Here is a 15888-nt window from a genome sequence, read left to right as displayed (position 1 = left end):
GGAACTTGGATCCAAGGACTACCTCTGCCACTAACTGCTGTTTGAGCAAGTCACTTAAACTTCTCTGGCCCTCATTTCCCTTGATCACACTAAGTGACACCTGTTGGCCTTTTCAGAGTGTTTGTAGAGCTGTGTTCCACCTTTTCAAAGCAGGTGCCCTATCCTCCTCTGAGCCTCAGGCAGGCTTCTCTCTATCCTACGATAAGCAGCGTCAATCCCAGGCTGGAGCAACCCCTCTCCAGGCATTCGGCACCTTCCTTGTCAGTTTCTATGCTGGTTATCTGAAGCAGCAGTCTTTGCATTTTGAATCTATAATCAATATTTAGCATGTTATCTATAAAGCCTGGTGCAAACAACTGTGCAGTTAAGTTATATAAAACACATCAGGAATAGGAAGCTTTAAAATGAGAAAGGTTCTAGTATTTGCTTCCCACATCCCACTTAGTGTGATATGGATGTCTGACATTGGGTCATGTTCAAAGGTCTCCCTTGTTTTCTTTGGAGAATGCTTGCATACCATAATGAAGCTAACCCTTACATCTGAGTTGGCTAGGTGTTGTGCTTTAGGTGATTAGACGGGGAAAGATAAATAAATACAGAAAGGGCTGATAATGAGGCTCATAGACATGCAACAATTTAGGTCTCACTGTTAGACAGCACATGATGAGTTGCCAAGAATGAGGGAGAAAGATCAAGTCCTATAAGATGGCTCAGTGGGTAAATGCACTCGCTGTCAAGCCCGACCACCGAGGTTGATTCCCAGAACCTCCATGATAAAAGAGAGAACCAAATTATTCTATGATCTCCACATGCATATCTGGGCAAACTGGTGCCCACCAATGTGTAAATAAGTAAACATTTTTAAGGAAGAAATGGAGAGAGAGGTAAGCCTTTGTTGATGACATGATCTTTGTTGGTGATGGCACTATCCACTGTCTTAGGATATCAGAACAAAACTCAAAAGACTCCTTGACTAGTCATCTTGAATCCCACAATATGTGGCACCCTGGCTATCATCTGATAGACAGCCTTTGGCCCTGGTCACACCTACTGGCTGCTATGATTCAACTCCGTGCTTCACGGAGAATTTACCAGACTGGTCAGTGTAACTCTGTGTAGCTTATATCCAAGGTGGGCAACTCTTTTTCTTGGCTAGCTTTTGACTGAGCACCCAACCAGATAGACCATTGCTTGGTTCCTAGGCTCACCCCAGACACAAACAATTCAACACATGCTGGTGCAGTGGTCATGTCAGGGAACCTGGCTTTCCTCTGCTGATTGTCTGGTTTTCTTGCCCCTGGAGGCTGGAGTTTGGAGTAACTATGGAAGCAGTCTTGAGAAAGCCGTTAACTCTTGAGGGTGTAGTTGTTTATCAACAAGTATATTCAAAAAATGGTTTTCAGTCAGGGCCTCGCTACCAATGGCAGCCTAAGCTAATTGTTAGAATCATAATGTGATTTGCTTTCCCCTCCACTCAGAGAAATAGGAAACTCTAATTCACAGGTCATTTCTGGTGTTGTCACCAACTTGTGGTCTCAAATTAGGTTAGTCACCCCCTCTCTACCTTCCGTCTCGAGTTGCTCGTCTGTTACCTGGGCTAATGCCTGAAACCTCACTTTGTTTCAGATTTTTTGAGAAACCATTTCCTTTATGGTGATGTACTTATCAGTCGAGTTTAGTGTGATTTAGTCTAGATATGAATTAGTATGAGCTGAAGCTGCACAATCAGGAAAAGTCATCTACAATTAGTCATGGCCTTTGTCCAACTGACATTAAGCACCATAATAGGAATAGAGAGAGTATAGTCTTGACCCTTTGGCCTCCTGGCCAGCCTTCTTAGAATGATGAGCGTACCTGCAGTTTGTAACTTGTGTGCTGGGGATATCTTTGTAACGGGTAGCTGGCAACACATCGCTTTGGGAAGAGGTGCTTGGCTCACGTTCGATTGCATCGGGAGCGGTCTGGGAGAGAAAGACGTCGATAATGTGTGTGGACCCCTGAGGGACGGGGACCCCTGAGGGACAGGGTGATGGTGTACCAGGTTGTGAGTGCTACCCTCACTAAAGGAATCTATAAGGGTGGGGAGACTCATGAGAAAGGAGGTGATTCTATTGACCAGTCACCCTTGCTCAAACCAAGGCTGGGAAAGGAAACCAGCTCCTCCTGGATAGGATGAAAATATTGAATATTTTTTTTCCTAGCTGGAATTTGACAGGGTCAGTTCATGTCTGGGTTTTCAGCACTCTAAACAGGGCTCTTTTGTCTTGGGAGGCGGTCGGACTGGTTTTTCCTCCAGGCAGGTGCACAGAGGGCGGTTATTGTAGCCTGGAACACAAACACCGAGCCCCTCCACCCTCATCCACATACTCTCTCCAGCCTGGCTCAAGGAAGTAAAATGAACAATGACTCTTGCAACAGGCAAGCACTGTAAATGCCACTCCTGAATGAAATATTTCTTAAAACTTTGTATCCGTAACTTGATCGGCTCTTAAAACTTAATTATATGTCAGTGGAGAGGAAGCCATTGGCTCCTCCAGCTGTCCAGGTTGAACAAGAGCGCACAATGGACCATATCCGATTCGCAGCCATACTTAGGTAATCAGATTAATATCTCCTGAATTGAATTTACCCTTTTGATACGGACTCTTTCAGCTGCCTTGTTTCACATCTCAAATTTTGACCAAGCCGTACGGCCTTTGAGTAAGTTCCCTGAAATCTATATGCGGGAAGCCTGTGCTCTTTGGAACACTTTTTGGGACGTGTACCAATTAAATCTGTTTCTGGCACACTTTTAATGGCATGCTTTCCCCCCGAGTCAACAACTGCTCCAAAATCTGAGGTCATTTATTTAATTTAAAAGCAAAGGTTATGGAACAACCATTGCCGGCTTCACCAGCCAAGTCCCCGTGGCTTTGAAAGGGGAGATGAGGAAGGCGGAGGCTAATAAACTAAGATACTTATACACACAAAATAAGTTAAGTACTGTGTCTCTGTTAAATGAGTGTCAAACAGGGTTTGCCCACACCCACGCTGCCAACCTTCTTCCCCTTTCTCTTCAAACCAATCCCTTCCTTCTAGAGCTTGCTTACTCCAGAGGGAGTTTCACCCAGGGACTGCTGATCTCTCACAGGACACACATCTGGACTAGATTTTTGTCAGCTGGAGTTGAGAGAGAACTGTAAATGATGCAGCGACTTTTTCATCCTTATTAAATTTATTTATAGCCAGTCTGCAGCCAGGAAGCGGGCCTGAGCCCTTGATTGGATGTTCTCGAGGAACGCAGGGCAGATGGCATTTCCCCCCTGTTGTTTTCTAAATAATATCAAAGATAGTGTTACATCACTCCCAGCTCAGCACTGTTTGTTTGTGACCCCGAAGGACACTTCATTAGGACATTTTGTGCGTCACAATTCTCCCACCGTGTTAGCTTATCCAGCGCGCCTTCCTTTCTGTCAGAAAGAGGAGGAAATGTGCCTGGCACAACATTTGAAAAGCTGCAGTGATGGAGAGTCTATGTCTGCTTTGAGACATAAACCAGTGTCATGGGGAGTTTCTTTGCCAGAGGAACTCAAACTGGGTCCCATTCTACCTTTCCCACTTAACAAACCTTCAAAGTTTGAGGCTGCTCCCCCCAAAACAAAATAACAACAAAAACCCTCATTCATTTTTTTCATTATTGGAATTAATACAAAAGGCTCTACAAGAGATATTTCTAAATACTTTGCTCAGCCCTTAGACCGTATTACATAACAATGCCTTAAGGGTTATATAATTAAAGAAACAAACCTTCTGACACAGTCTAATGAAGATTTCCTGTGGGCTCTGCCCAGCACTGTGATTTGAGATGATTCTTCGATTTTTCCCTCACTGGCACCTATAACTGCATTGTTTGTTTTGCTTTAAGGCTTGGGAATGAAGCTTGCTACCCACAGACATTTTCTTCTCCAGAGTAGAATCTGTTCAGCTTCTTGCCACCCAAGCCGTCCTCCGCCTGCACAGTGGAACTTACTATTGCTCATCCTGCTGAGGGTCAGTCTTTGTTGGGAAAGCGAACTGAAACCGAATGCACTTCTATTGGAAAAGCTCCCCCTGATGCCCACTCCCAGGCCTTCCTCCTAGGGAAGACTCTTAGGAAACAAGGGATCCCGCTGCAGTATCTCAGCACCTAGGGTCTCAGTCTCCCATCTACCTACAGATCCTCGCTGCAGCACAACAGCTCTTGCTCTGATGTTCCTGAATCACGGGAAGATGGGTGTTCCTAGAAATGTCAGCAGATTCTTTCTGCATGTCATCTTGCTTGTGGAATAGGGAAGCCATTCTTAGAGCAGCCCTCTTGTGAACTCAAGGTGGCCCTGTGTCCATGTCTGATGGAAAGCATCATCAAGGTGGGGACAGGGGTGATTGCTATCTACTGTTGAGCCAATGCAATGGTGTCACACTGGCCCTGGCAGCAAAAGGAGCCCCAGGGAGGTCATTATTTATTCTTATCACGGTTCAGAGCACTAGGTCATAAAATGGGAGAGCCAAAGGTAAAGAATGTTTGTTATCAAGTAGGAAAAAAGGAGAGATACAGAAATGAAGTGCAGAGAAAGGTGAAGGTCTTGCGGGTACAGGGGGGACTTACCAGATGGGCTCTAGATTTGACTTCAGTGCTTTCAGGTGAAAATTACAGGTTGGGTGGGAGCAAAGAGTTTTCTGTCTATACTTAGAATCAGTCGCATAATTTTAATAAAATAATTATAATAATAAACACTTCTATTAAGTCTCCCTAAAATTTTCTTCCTTTTTCTCCTAACTTTCTCTCTCTCTCTCTCTTGCTCTCTTCTCTCTCTCTCTCTTGCTCTCTCTCTCTCTCTCTCTCTCTCTCTCTCTCTCTCTTTCTCTCTTGCTCTCTCTCTATTGGAATTGGAGCCATGTCCTTGATACACTCTGTCCCACCTCAAGCACCAATAAGCCAATACAGATAGCAGTGAGCTACATCCCATGTGCCTCTCCCCTCTTTTATTTATTTACTTATTCCCTGTGTGGGGGTATTTTGCCTACATGTATGTCTGTGCACTCTGTGTGTGCCTGATCCCACAGAAGCCAGAAGAGGGCTTTGAATCCCCTGGAACTGGAGTTACAGGCGGTTGTTACCCTCCATGTGGGTGCTGAGAACTGACCCTAGGTCCTTTGCAAGAACAAGTAGTGTTCTTAACCACTGAACCATCTCTCCAGCCCCTCCTTCCATTCTGAGGCAGTATCTCACTGAGTTCCCAGACTGAATTGAAGTTCTTATGCAGCCTATGTAGGCCCCAAATTTGCAATCCCCCTGCCTCAGCATCTTGACTAGCTGGGATGGCAGGCATCTGTCATCATACTTAGCAAAGCAGCATTGTAATTTATTTTTATTTTGTGTGTGTGTGTGTGTGTGTGTGTGTGTGTGTTATGGAGGTCAAACGGTAACTTTGTGGAGTTGGTTCTCTCCACCCATCTTTTCATGGGTTGTGGAGGTTGAACTTATGTCAATAGAATTTACCCACTGAACCATCTCACCCAGCTTCAAAGCAGCATTTTCAAATGCATTGTGGTTGCTATGAAAGGTCCCAGCTAATGGAGGTTAAATGTCTGTCAAAGATGTGGACATGAACGAACACCGTGGTATTAGACACTGATAAAGTTCGTTCCTCTGCCAAAAGAAGTGAGTGATGACAGGGAGATCCCAGCTCTGGTGCCTGGTAGGATATGGTGATGTTAAAGAAGGAAGAATTTTAAACATATAGGAGACCCTATATAAGTTAACTTGACTGGCTATCATGGGGAAACATAATTTGATGAAAACATGAGACTGTCTTTAAGGTGATAGTTGATGCTATAATATTATGCTAGTTTGGAGCCATCATCATACAAGGAATTTTTTTCATCTATAATTCTGTTTCCTATAATGTAAAGTTTAAAAAAATAAGTGGATTTTGGCTGGGTGCGGTGGCACATGCAGGTAACCCAGCTTTTAGGAGGCCGAGGCAGAATGATCAGGAGGTCAAGGTCAGTTTCAACTACAAAATGAGTTTGAGGCCAGCCTGGGCTTTATAAAACAGTTTCAAAACAAACTAATGAAAAAGTGAGGTTTCAACCAGCATCCAATTTGTTTCCTAACAGATGGCTCCTGCCTTGGTAAAGCCGGTGAGAATGCCTGCATCTCTAGCTGCAATTCCTCTTCCTCTGAGGTCAGACCAACAGACTTTATATGATGAGGGCATAAGACAAGTCTTTAAAAACAAAGTAACTTTCTCTTTGAGGAAAGATAGTTTGTCTGAGAGAAAATGAAACTTCCCAGAGTGGAAGGCAGCTTTGTATCTGAGGACTTGTGCTAGACTATTCTTCTGCCCCTTCTCAAAAGTTCTTCTTTGAACTGTTTCACTTCCTTGTCACAGATCTTCCCCAGACACCAGCTGGTAGGCAGCCTCCCTTGTGGAGAGTCTGAGCCATGCTGTTCGCCTAGCCCAGAGCTCACGTTGGTCATTGGCTGTTCGTTGCAGGTAAACCTGTGAAGCCTTCCACCCATTGCCCTTCCTTTCCTTGTACACCTCATCTTTACAGCGTGAGACCCAACCTCTTCAGCAGCTTGCTTGGAGGGGAGGAATGCAGAGTGGATTGTTAATGCCATGGCAACCTTGCTAATGGCAGCCTAACAAATCTTCCATCATTTAGTCTTGTTTAAGGAAAAAGCAATAAAATTATCCTAATAAACTACCTCCAAGTGCCTTAATGAGACTTAATAAGGCCAACCGGCAATGGCTGTTCCAAAAGCTTGATACCTAAACATCTGTGCATACCGTTTTCTCTCATCTCTTACAAATAGATGATAATTTACATCAGGAGAATGTTGGGGAACAACAGCCTCTTTTTTCCCAGGAACTCTGGCCACAGTGTTCCTGTTGTCCATGGTAAATGGAAATGCCAGTAGTCGTGACTTAGACTATCTGAATCCTTGCTCTTCTGAGGAACTCACGTTCTGTTTTCAGGAGCAGCCTGCTCTACTATAGTCTTTGCAGCGTATCACCTGAAGCTAGTGTTGCCCGCTGCTGGCGGCCTGCAAAGGCAGCGATGCAGCTTCAGCTCTTCCCCCATAAATGTTGTCTTTTAAGAGAGGGAAGAAGTTGAAGAGAAAACAAGTAGTTATTGGCACCAAACATTGCAATTCAATAAGTAGACCCCCTGAAGTGTGACACTGCTATCTCCATTCATGTTGAGCATATCCCAGATTCATTTATGGACGTAACTATCTTCCATTTAAAAAGGCCCGACCCAATCCATTTGGGACAGTAGTACAGTGGAGGATAAATAGAGTTTTGTTTTGCATTTTAGCTAGTGCTAAAATGTAAGTCACAAACACCGGTGATAAGATCCCTCAGGACATCTACACTAATTATGCCAAGTTAGTAAGAGCACCATGGAGGAGCTCCTGGAGCCCCCCAGCTGCCTGTGTCCCTGTGCCTTCAAAGCGGAGTAGAGAACACATCTACTGTTCTTCTTCCCATTGTCTTCCTGCTGAAAACACTTTGCAAACCAAAGTCCAGAGGGAAAAGGCTCTGCTGCTGTGTCTTTGTCCCACTCAGCAATCAAGGCTGGAGAGGAAGGACAGATCCGTCTTTACATCCACCCTCCCCATCCTCCCACCTGGAAACCTGCAGGAGCCATCAGAGTGTCTGGTACCAGGTACACGTCTTATTTCCAGTGAACAAGACAGTGAGATGTACAAGGAAGAAGAGAGGAGAGAGTGTGGAGGAGGAGGGGTCAGAAGGAAAAGACAGCACAACTCTGGCCATTAATCAAGCAGTTCTGGCCTAGGAGCAATTCTTTTCTACAGGTTATAGGTGCTGCCAGTATATCCTCCAGCTTGGAGTGTTTTCCCTTCCTACATCTTATTATTTTTTATTTATTTAGTGATGTCATAACTTTTCTATTTTTAGAATTAGTGGAAGATAAAAACGTTGCTAAGAGCAACTTGAATGGTATTGAAAGTATTAGGGAAGAAATGGGGCAGGGATTATTAGCAAACAGCCTGGTTGTAAACACTAGGCCTAAAAATTGACAGTTCAGGCCAGTGGACCATCTCCAGTGCCTATGATTTAAACACACACACACACACACACACACACACACACACACACACGGTCTCCTGGTTAGGATGTCTTGAAGAGTCAGAACCTGGGGTGACAGAATCAGAAGCTGCTGATTTCCGGCCTCACACACCAGGCACCAAATGCTTTAGTGATCCCTTTCAGAGTTAATGGGGAAAGGGTAGGATGTAAATTTGAGGTCTTTGCTCAATGTATGTGTATGTGTGTGTGTGCGCGTGTGAGTGAGTGCCTTTGTGCCTTTTCAGATGCAGATGCATGCGTGGATGTTGGCATATAACTATGGAGGTGGTTCATCCCCGACTCCTCAGGGACCCAGCCTAGGTTGTTAGGCTTATGCGGTGCCTTTGGCCTGAGACATCTTGCCAACCCCTTTGCTGTTCTCTTATTCAAAATGCTGTTTCTGTTCCGAGCAGCTGATCCCAATTGTACTTGCTTCTACCTGTTGATTCTGGTGTTCTGCATGGGAACCAGGCTGCATGGCCATGGCGCCTTCCCATCTGCCTCCTTTGTGAATCGCTCCCTCTTTCACTGCCTCCAACTTGGGCCCCAGAGAGGGATCCAGCAGCTGAATGTCATTCTCTTGGGCCTTGGCCCAGGCACACATCTCTTCGGAAGGATGACTGAATCCCATTTTTCAGGCTGAAGTCCCTCTTGATTAGCAGTTCCCTTTGTGTGCTGTTCTTAGCGGCTCTCTGTCTCTCATGGGTAGCTTACAGGGATGTGTTTGAGAGTTCCTTCCAGCTGGGAAACTGCCCAGCTCCCACCAGCTGAGTTGGGGGATGACTTCCCTTTAGTTCCGCTGCCTGGGGACTACAAGGACCCTACTTCCAGCCTGGCCACAGTGGCCCTTTTCTGCAGTGCAAATTTGGCTCTGGATTCCGGTTTTCATTCTTCTGCCATCTGGGCATTTTGAGCACCCCTCTTATCTTAGTACCTTGGCACTCAGGACCACATGTCATCCTATCATGGGGAGGGAAACAAAGGAATCCTTCACCTCTGGCTTTAGTTCCCCTGGAGCCATCATCGCTGGAGTGACAGTTGGGGAGATTGTGAGAGCTGCATAGATCTACAGTGATGTAAATGGTTTTGCTGATAGAGAACACGCAGAGCCGGTGACAATAGCTAGGATTGTTCACTACCAGGCTTCTTAGTACCTAGCTTCCTTCTCTGCTGTGCCACCCCCCCCCACCCCCAGGCTAATTTGAAATCTAGGAGAAAGAAAAATAAAGACCTAGAAGACTAAGCTTATGACTGGGTGTGTCATGCAAGTGAGTATAGCTCCCTACTAAGAATTCTGGGTACCAGTTACCTGGAAGGGGGGGGGGGGTACCATTATCAAGGAGGTGATTTTCCCAGGGTAAGCCTCCTCCATTCCTCCAATTGTGGGAAACTCGACTTCATGATTTGTGGTAGCAGTGGTCTCCATTCTCTCTCCTCTTATTTACTTATTTATTCTTAGCATGCCCCAAACCCTGGGTTTGAGCCCCAACACCATTCCATGGGCATGACTTAGCTTTTCAGATTCCTCCTTCTTCCTCTTTAACTGCTGGTTTGGGAAGGGTTGGTTGGATCAGAGTCACTCTTCAGAGAAGCATCTGGAAAAATTAGTTCAGGCATCCTAATGGCAAGTTCACTATAATTGTCTTAACTAGAGAAAAATAAGCATTTGACACAAAGACAGTTCTGTCCCACTCCCACCCCCACCCCAGCCTCTGGCTCTCATGGCATTCATTCTGATCTTCACTCTGCCCAAATAGCTCTTGGAGGAAAGGTTAACAAAACAGCCTTAGTCGACTTCCCAGGATGTCTCAGCAGTGGGGAGGTGAGATGCGCCTTTGCAAGGGACTCTTACAGCGAGCGCCTCTGCGCTTCAGAGAATCCGATTTCACGTTAGTGGCTGATCATTTAGTTCCTAGCGTTTATGCACTGTAGAAACCCATATTTGATGCTTCAGAGCAGTACGATGTTAAAATACCATCTTGGTTTTGGGGACAAAGGGCCACCTCATTCCATACCAAATTGATGGGCATTATTGTTTTGATACTGGTTAAAACCACAGAGACAAAGGGAAGGCCAAGGATTTCATTCCTGATTGTCCTTTTGGTCCTCTGGCCTCTGTGACGGGCATTGGTGGTCACTTTCCTATAAAACATGTGACCAATTTGACCAGAATCACAGGTTCTAAATTTGGCTTCTATTCTCCACCCACTACTGCCACCGGTAGTTGTCAAAACCCAGTCTGTGTGCTGTAAAAAGCTGGCTATTGACACATGATGTGGGCTCCCAGACAGCTTCTGGCCTTCATCTTGTTTTACTTGCCTGTCTTAGTCATCAAGTGAGGGTCAGCTCTCCACATGTAAAACTGACCTCTCCTGTTGACTGTTTCTTTCCAAGAATTAGACTTCATTCATCCCTGGTATTGTGTTGAATGATCAAGCCTGTTTAGAATATCGAATTCTTGCTCCCAAAGTGTAGAGATGATGCACTGACCTCTATGTATCTGTAAGTGAAGAAGGAATGTTTAGTCTCTGGCACAGGCTGATCCTACCAAGTGGTTTGAGGTAAAAGCCCATCCTTTTTCCTTTTAGAAAATGTTTGGAACAGCTTGGCAGCAGGTCTGGGGCTGATAGTTAATCTAAGAACTATAGCTTTCTTCCACATAGGAGATTAAATGCCTGCTTGGGGTCAGATCAAAGCCTACCTCCTGTACCATCTCATAGGACAAAAGGCCCCATGTTGGGCCAGCATGGCGGTCTCTGCATGTGTTACCCCCTCTGTCTTAAAGGAGACCTTTTTGCGTGAGTGTAAATAATTTGGATCACCAGAGTTTGTAGCTCTTTGCTCATAGTAAAGCTCTCCTTTTGCTCACGCTGTCTTTGTTATCGCTCTTCTACCAGGAAAACAAGTTGCTGTCTTCCAGAGTTGGTGAAGATCAGTACGACAGGGTGTTTCTGAACAAGAACAGTCACACTGCTCTCTGGGTAGCGTATCTTAACCATAAAGCGCATTTTCTGCAGGGCATCAGCAAATATAGTTTATGAAGTGATCCTCTGTTTCCTTTGAATCTCACCGAGACTGTTTAGGTGTCGTCTCTCTACTCTCCATCTGTAAAATGGAAAAACTGGGCCGGACAGTGGTAGCACACACCTTTAATCCTAGCACTTGAGAGGCAGAGGCAAGGCAGATCTCAGTGAGTTCAAGGCCAGCTTAGTCTACAAAGTGAGTTCCAGGACCGCTAGGACTGTTACACAGAGAAACCCTGTCTCAAAAAAACAAAAACAAAAAAAAAAAAATAAGAAAGAAAGAAAGAACAGAAAAGAAGAAAAGAAAGAAAAAAGCCCAGAGCATCCTGCTCAGCTTAGAGGGATGACAGCAAAGAATTCAGGCGTTGTCGGAGCCGCGCTGCTGCAGACATTTTACATTTTCTAAGTTCTTCATTTTGCCTACCCAAGGGAATCTGGACAGTGTACAACTGAGGACAGGGCCCAGGAGGTCCACAGCCAGGTTGAACTGGACAAACAAAATGGAACTGGTCCCGGTTTACCAAGCCGGCACAGATCATGGGGAGCCACTGGTAAAAATCCACTGGAGCTTTGATGGTGGCCTTTGGAGATACTTGAATAATTTGAAACCATTCCCATGGCAGGCCCAGGGAAAGGTCTTCCTTTAGCCAACACGCAACATTAGGCAGAAGAAACAGGGCCTTTCTGGCTGATTTGGCTGTGGGTGGGCCTTTTTCCACATGTTTCTAATTAGGGGATGGAAGAAAGAGGAGATATTCTGTGGGGACTCTCCTTTCCCTCTTTGCCATGAGACAGAACAGCAGTGTCTTTGTGGTGACCTTTGCAGAGCTGTTTACATTTGGTGACCTGCCTGCACACTCCCGCTAGAGCAGACTCACCTCCCAGCTAACAAGGAGATAGCTCTCACTGTGGAGTGCAGATGAAAATTAAGAAGGTTCCCTGTTGTCCAGACAACTTTTTATAGATTTATTGAGGTTAATGTATATACCATAAAATTTATCCATTGTTAGTATACAATTCAGTGATTTTTTTTTTTTTAGTAAATTTATGGAGCCTCAATCCAATTTTAGAACTTTACTTGGATTGATTTCAGAAATAGCAACAATCATAATTGGAATGCAAGTTGAGCTGAATTGCAGACTAAAGGCGATCTAGGGAGGGGCCACCCAGGAAGCCTCTTGAGACATCACGTCTCAAACCCAGAGTACACAAAGTCTTGAGATTAGCATTTGCATATAGGAAGATTTTTCTATAATTTTGCTTTTCAAATGACAAGATTTCGCTAAAAATACTGAGCAATTCTTTGCTGTAGAGTCTCCCTCACATGTCAACCTCAGTTCATGGTGCCTGGTTACAAAGAGGACGTACGGAAAATGAGAACATAAGCTCTCCTCGGGAATTTATAGGTACCTTTAAACATCTGACCAAACATTTATCTCAGGTACCGCTCATCCCAAGCGCTGTAGACACTCAGTAAAACGAGGTGCTTACTGTCAAGAGCTAATTGTCTGGTGACTTCTGTGCTCATTTCCCCATAACATCATGAGTTCTTCAGTAGACTGTATGGAATTGAAAGGCCATCTAAAGACTCCTTAGAGGAGATGTTACCAGAAGAAAAGATGTCTTAGTGGTTAAGAGCCCTGGCTGCTCTTACAGAGGGACTGGGTTCAGTTCTCAGAGTTGCAGTAGTTCACAACTCTCTGTAACTCCAGTTCCAAAGGATCTAACACCCTGTTCTGGCCTCTTCTAGAACTGCATGTATATAGTATACTTATAGACAAGCCACTTATACATATTTAAAGAATAAAATGATTTAATCAATTAAAAACAGCATAAAAGACTTTTCTTTGAGTAGGACATGATTCATGCCAGGCTGGTAAGCTGGACCAGTTCTGTTTGTCCAGTTCAGCCTGGCTGTGAACCTTTGTGCCATGGCCCTGAAGTCCAACATGAAAAGGACGGCAGTGTCGCCTGCCTACCTTCTAGAGTGTAATCTCTTACTTGAGTAGCCTTAGGAGAACAATTTAAGAAGGCAAACAAAACAACCGCAGAAAGTGTTTGCTGAAAGTTGCCAGGGTGAACATGCCTAGATTGAAGATGGTGAAGACCTAGGGTTGTTTGAAGGTATTTGGAAAGTAGGAAATATCCTTGACTCCTAGTCAGAAGTGGGATGAACTCCGTTGGTTTGGATGTTACCAGGGAAGAGGAGCTTTGTATTTGCTGGTCCACCTACTGTGTGGCCTTGTTCGTGACATAGTCAACCTCTCTCTGGGATTACTGGGAATGGCCATACTTCATGTGGAGCCGGAGACAATGGCCAATACCGCTGAACATTGCCCTTTGAGTCCCAAAGGTTAATATCATAGTATTTAGTGGCACTGACCTTGCCAGAAAAGTACTATTTCATTTGGGGGCAATGTAATTTCTGTATTTCTTTTTCATAAAGAATAAGGAAGAGAGAATTTTGGAAGAGCATGTCTTAGCCTATTGGCCTTTCTAGACAACCAAAAAAAGTAAATCTTAAAAAAAATCTTAAAAATGTCATATCTTAAATGTCAGCCTACCAATAATTATTTAGATGTCATCAGAGGGGAAATCCCCTCCCATTGCTATTTTTTATCTAGACTGAGATAAAATTAAAAATTTTTTTAAATTAAAAAAATTCCAGTTTGGGTAAATGATTTCTTTTTAAAGCAAACATATGAAAAGCATATGAATTTAGAACTGTATTACTGAGAAGTAACAGACCTGGAAACTGTGTGTGGGGTTTTGTTTTTGTGCTTTGTTTTCCAATGTAATACTAATTATGGATGGGGAGCTTGGCTTCTCCACTCTGCATGTTTAAAAGGGCAAGTTTTTAGACGCTGGTAAGGTTTGTCAAATAAAATTCAGGATGCTCAATGAAATAATTTTAGAGAAACCACACATAATTAATATAAATATATCCAAGCTATTATACTATGATGTACCCATACTAAAAAAAAAATCATTCACTGCCTGAATTTTGTTCATTTATTTATTTTAGCCAAGGTCTCATGTAACCCAAGCTAGCCTCAAACTTGCTACAAAGCCAGGTCTTAAACTTATAGACCTCCAGTGTCTACCTCCCAAGTGCGGGGATTATAGACATGGGCTATAGCCTAGCATTTTCTGAAATGTAATTTTAATTGAGCCTTATATACTTATTTTTGACAAATCTGGCACCTTTATGGCACTTCTACAATTTTAAAAAAAATACTGCCAAGAAGCTTAGGAAATTTTATAATTGTTGAAAGTCAGAATCAAGTTTAAGCTAAAAGAAAACATAGGAGCCAAAACTGTGAGCCCCAAGCCAATTGTCTCAGTGATATAAGTTTTTTCTCATCCTTTCAACTTCATGTGGCTCACTCTGTGGGTCCATTCCTATTGAAAGTAGCCTTCTTACTGTTCCTTATAGACCCCTTGTATGGCTAAACTCAGTTTGTTCCAAACTGGGGCTCTCTTTTGAAAGTCAAGGTTCTTGAATGCCTTAGAATATTCTGAACCCACCTAAATTCTTGCTTCTGTAAATCAGCCCAGTGAGGTGGAGTCCTACTAGACATGTCTCAGAGAATAGTGATAGCTGTTATTTACCGAGTGCTTCCTACATCAATGCTTTACTCCATCACATACCTCTACCTTGAGTTTACGTGTTAAATGGGTGTTATTTCGATTTTAGAAACAAGGAAACAAAGACAAGAGAGCTTTAGTAATTTGAGTCACTGAAGAGCAGAGCTGGCATAAATCAAATGCTGAAGTCCTGCCGCTAACCACTGTGCTATGCTGCCTCAGGTTGTACCTTAGAGCCCTGCTTTCCCAACTTGCTCCCCAAGCCCCTGGCTTGCCTTGCTGCCAGAACCATCCCTTCTTCTCCTTGTCCCTTATTGGGTAGAATTTGATATAGAACTTCTCACCCAGAATTGGTCCTGCACAATCTTTGCCTGTGTGTCCTGCAGAAATCTGAGCACTGCAGAATGTTAACCTTGAATGCTTCCTGTTGTATATGAAATTGCTTAAACCTTGAGAAACACAAAGCCCAGGATCTTCATTAGAATACTGCTTAATGTGTTTTCATTTTGCTGTCTGGGGTGGTTTGAATAGGGATGGCCCCCATAGGCTAATATATTTGAATGTTTGGTCAGTAGAGAGTGGTACTATTTGACAAGGATCAGGAGGTGTGGCCTTGTTGGAGTTAGTGTGCCACTGGAGGTGGGCTTTGGGGTTTCAGATGCTCCAGCTGGGCCCAGTGTCCCTCCCTGCTGCCTATGGATCCGGATGTAAAACTCTCAGTTCCTTCCCAGCACCATGTCTGCCTGTGTGCCACCATGCTTCTTAACGTGCTGTGCCTGGAAATCAGCCCCAACTAAATGGTTTCCTTTATAAGAGTTTGTATAGTCATGTTGTCTCTCGCAGAAACAGGACAATGACTGAGACACCATCCTTAAAGGGGCTCTAGACTCTCCATGGAGCAGCGCACGGGTAAATAGCTACCAGCTCCAAGATATGGAAATCACATGATTGACCCAAAATGGCTGTAACTGCAGAGTGACTGTAGTTCTCAGCCAAGGCAAAGGGCTCCTCTTTGCTGCCCCTGCCACTCTGCCCTCTCAGTTCTTCTTGGTTAAGAGTACCAAAAAATATCTACACCACCAAACCCCATTTTCTTCTTTTAACACTCTGGTTTCCTCCTTATGTAAAGTGACTAGTCGGCATTTTGGTCTTAT

General features: G+C 44.1%; 1 protein-coding gene and 1 pseudogene across 4 annotated transcripts in view; both read left to right on the top strand.

The window, feature by feature from the left end:
* Rad51b (RAD51 paralog B) overlaps nucleotides 1–15888 on the top strand; it is a 504679-nt gene that overhangs the window by 366861 nt on the left and 121930 nt on the right. The gene's annotated exons all lie outside the window — the stretch shown is intronic.
* LOC121452633 lies at nucleotides 9425–9551 on the top strand (annotated as a pseudogene).

This window comes from Microtus oregoni, unplaced genomic scaffold (genome assembly GCF_018167655.1).
Source record: "Microtus oregoni isolate MIOR12 unplaced genomic scaffold, Mior012 000009F_ref0000495, whole genome shotgun sequence".
NCBI lineage: Eukaryota > Metazoa > Chordata > Mammalia > Rodentia > Cricetidae > Microtus > Microtus oregoni.
Note: the sequence above shows the minus strand (reverse complement) of the source record. Positions and strands in the feature narration are given on the sequence as shown.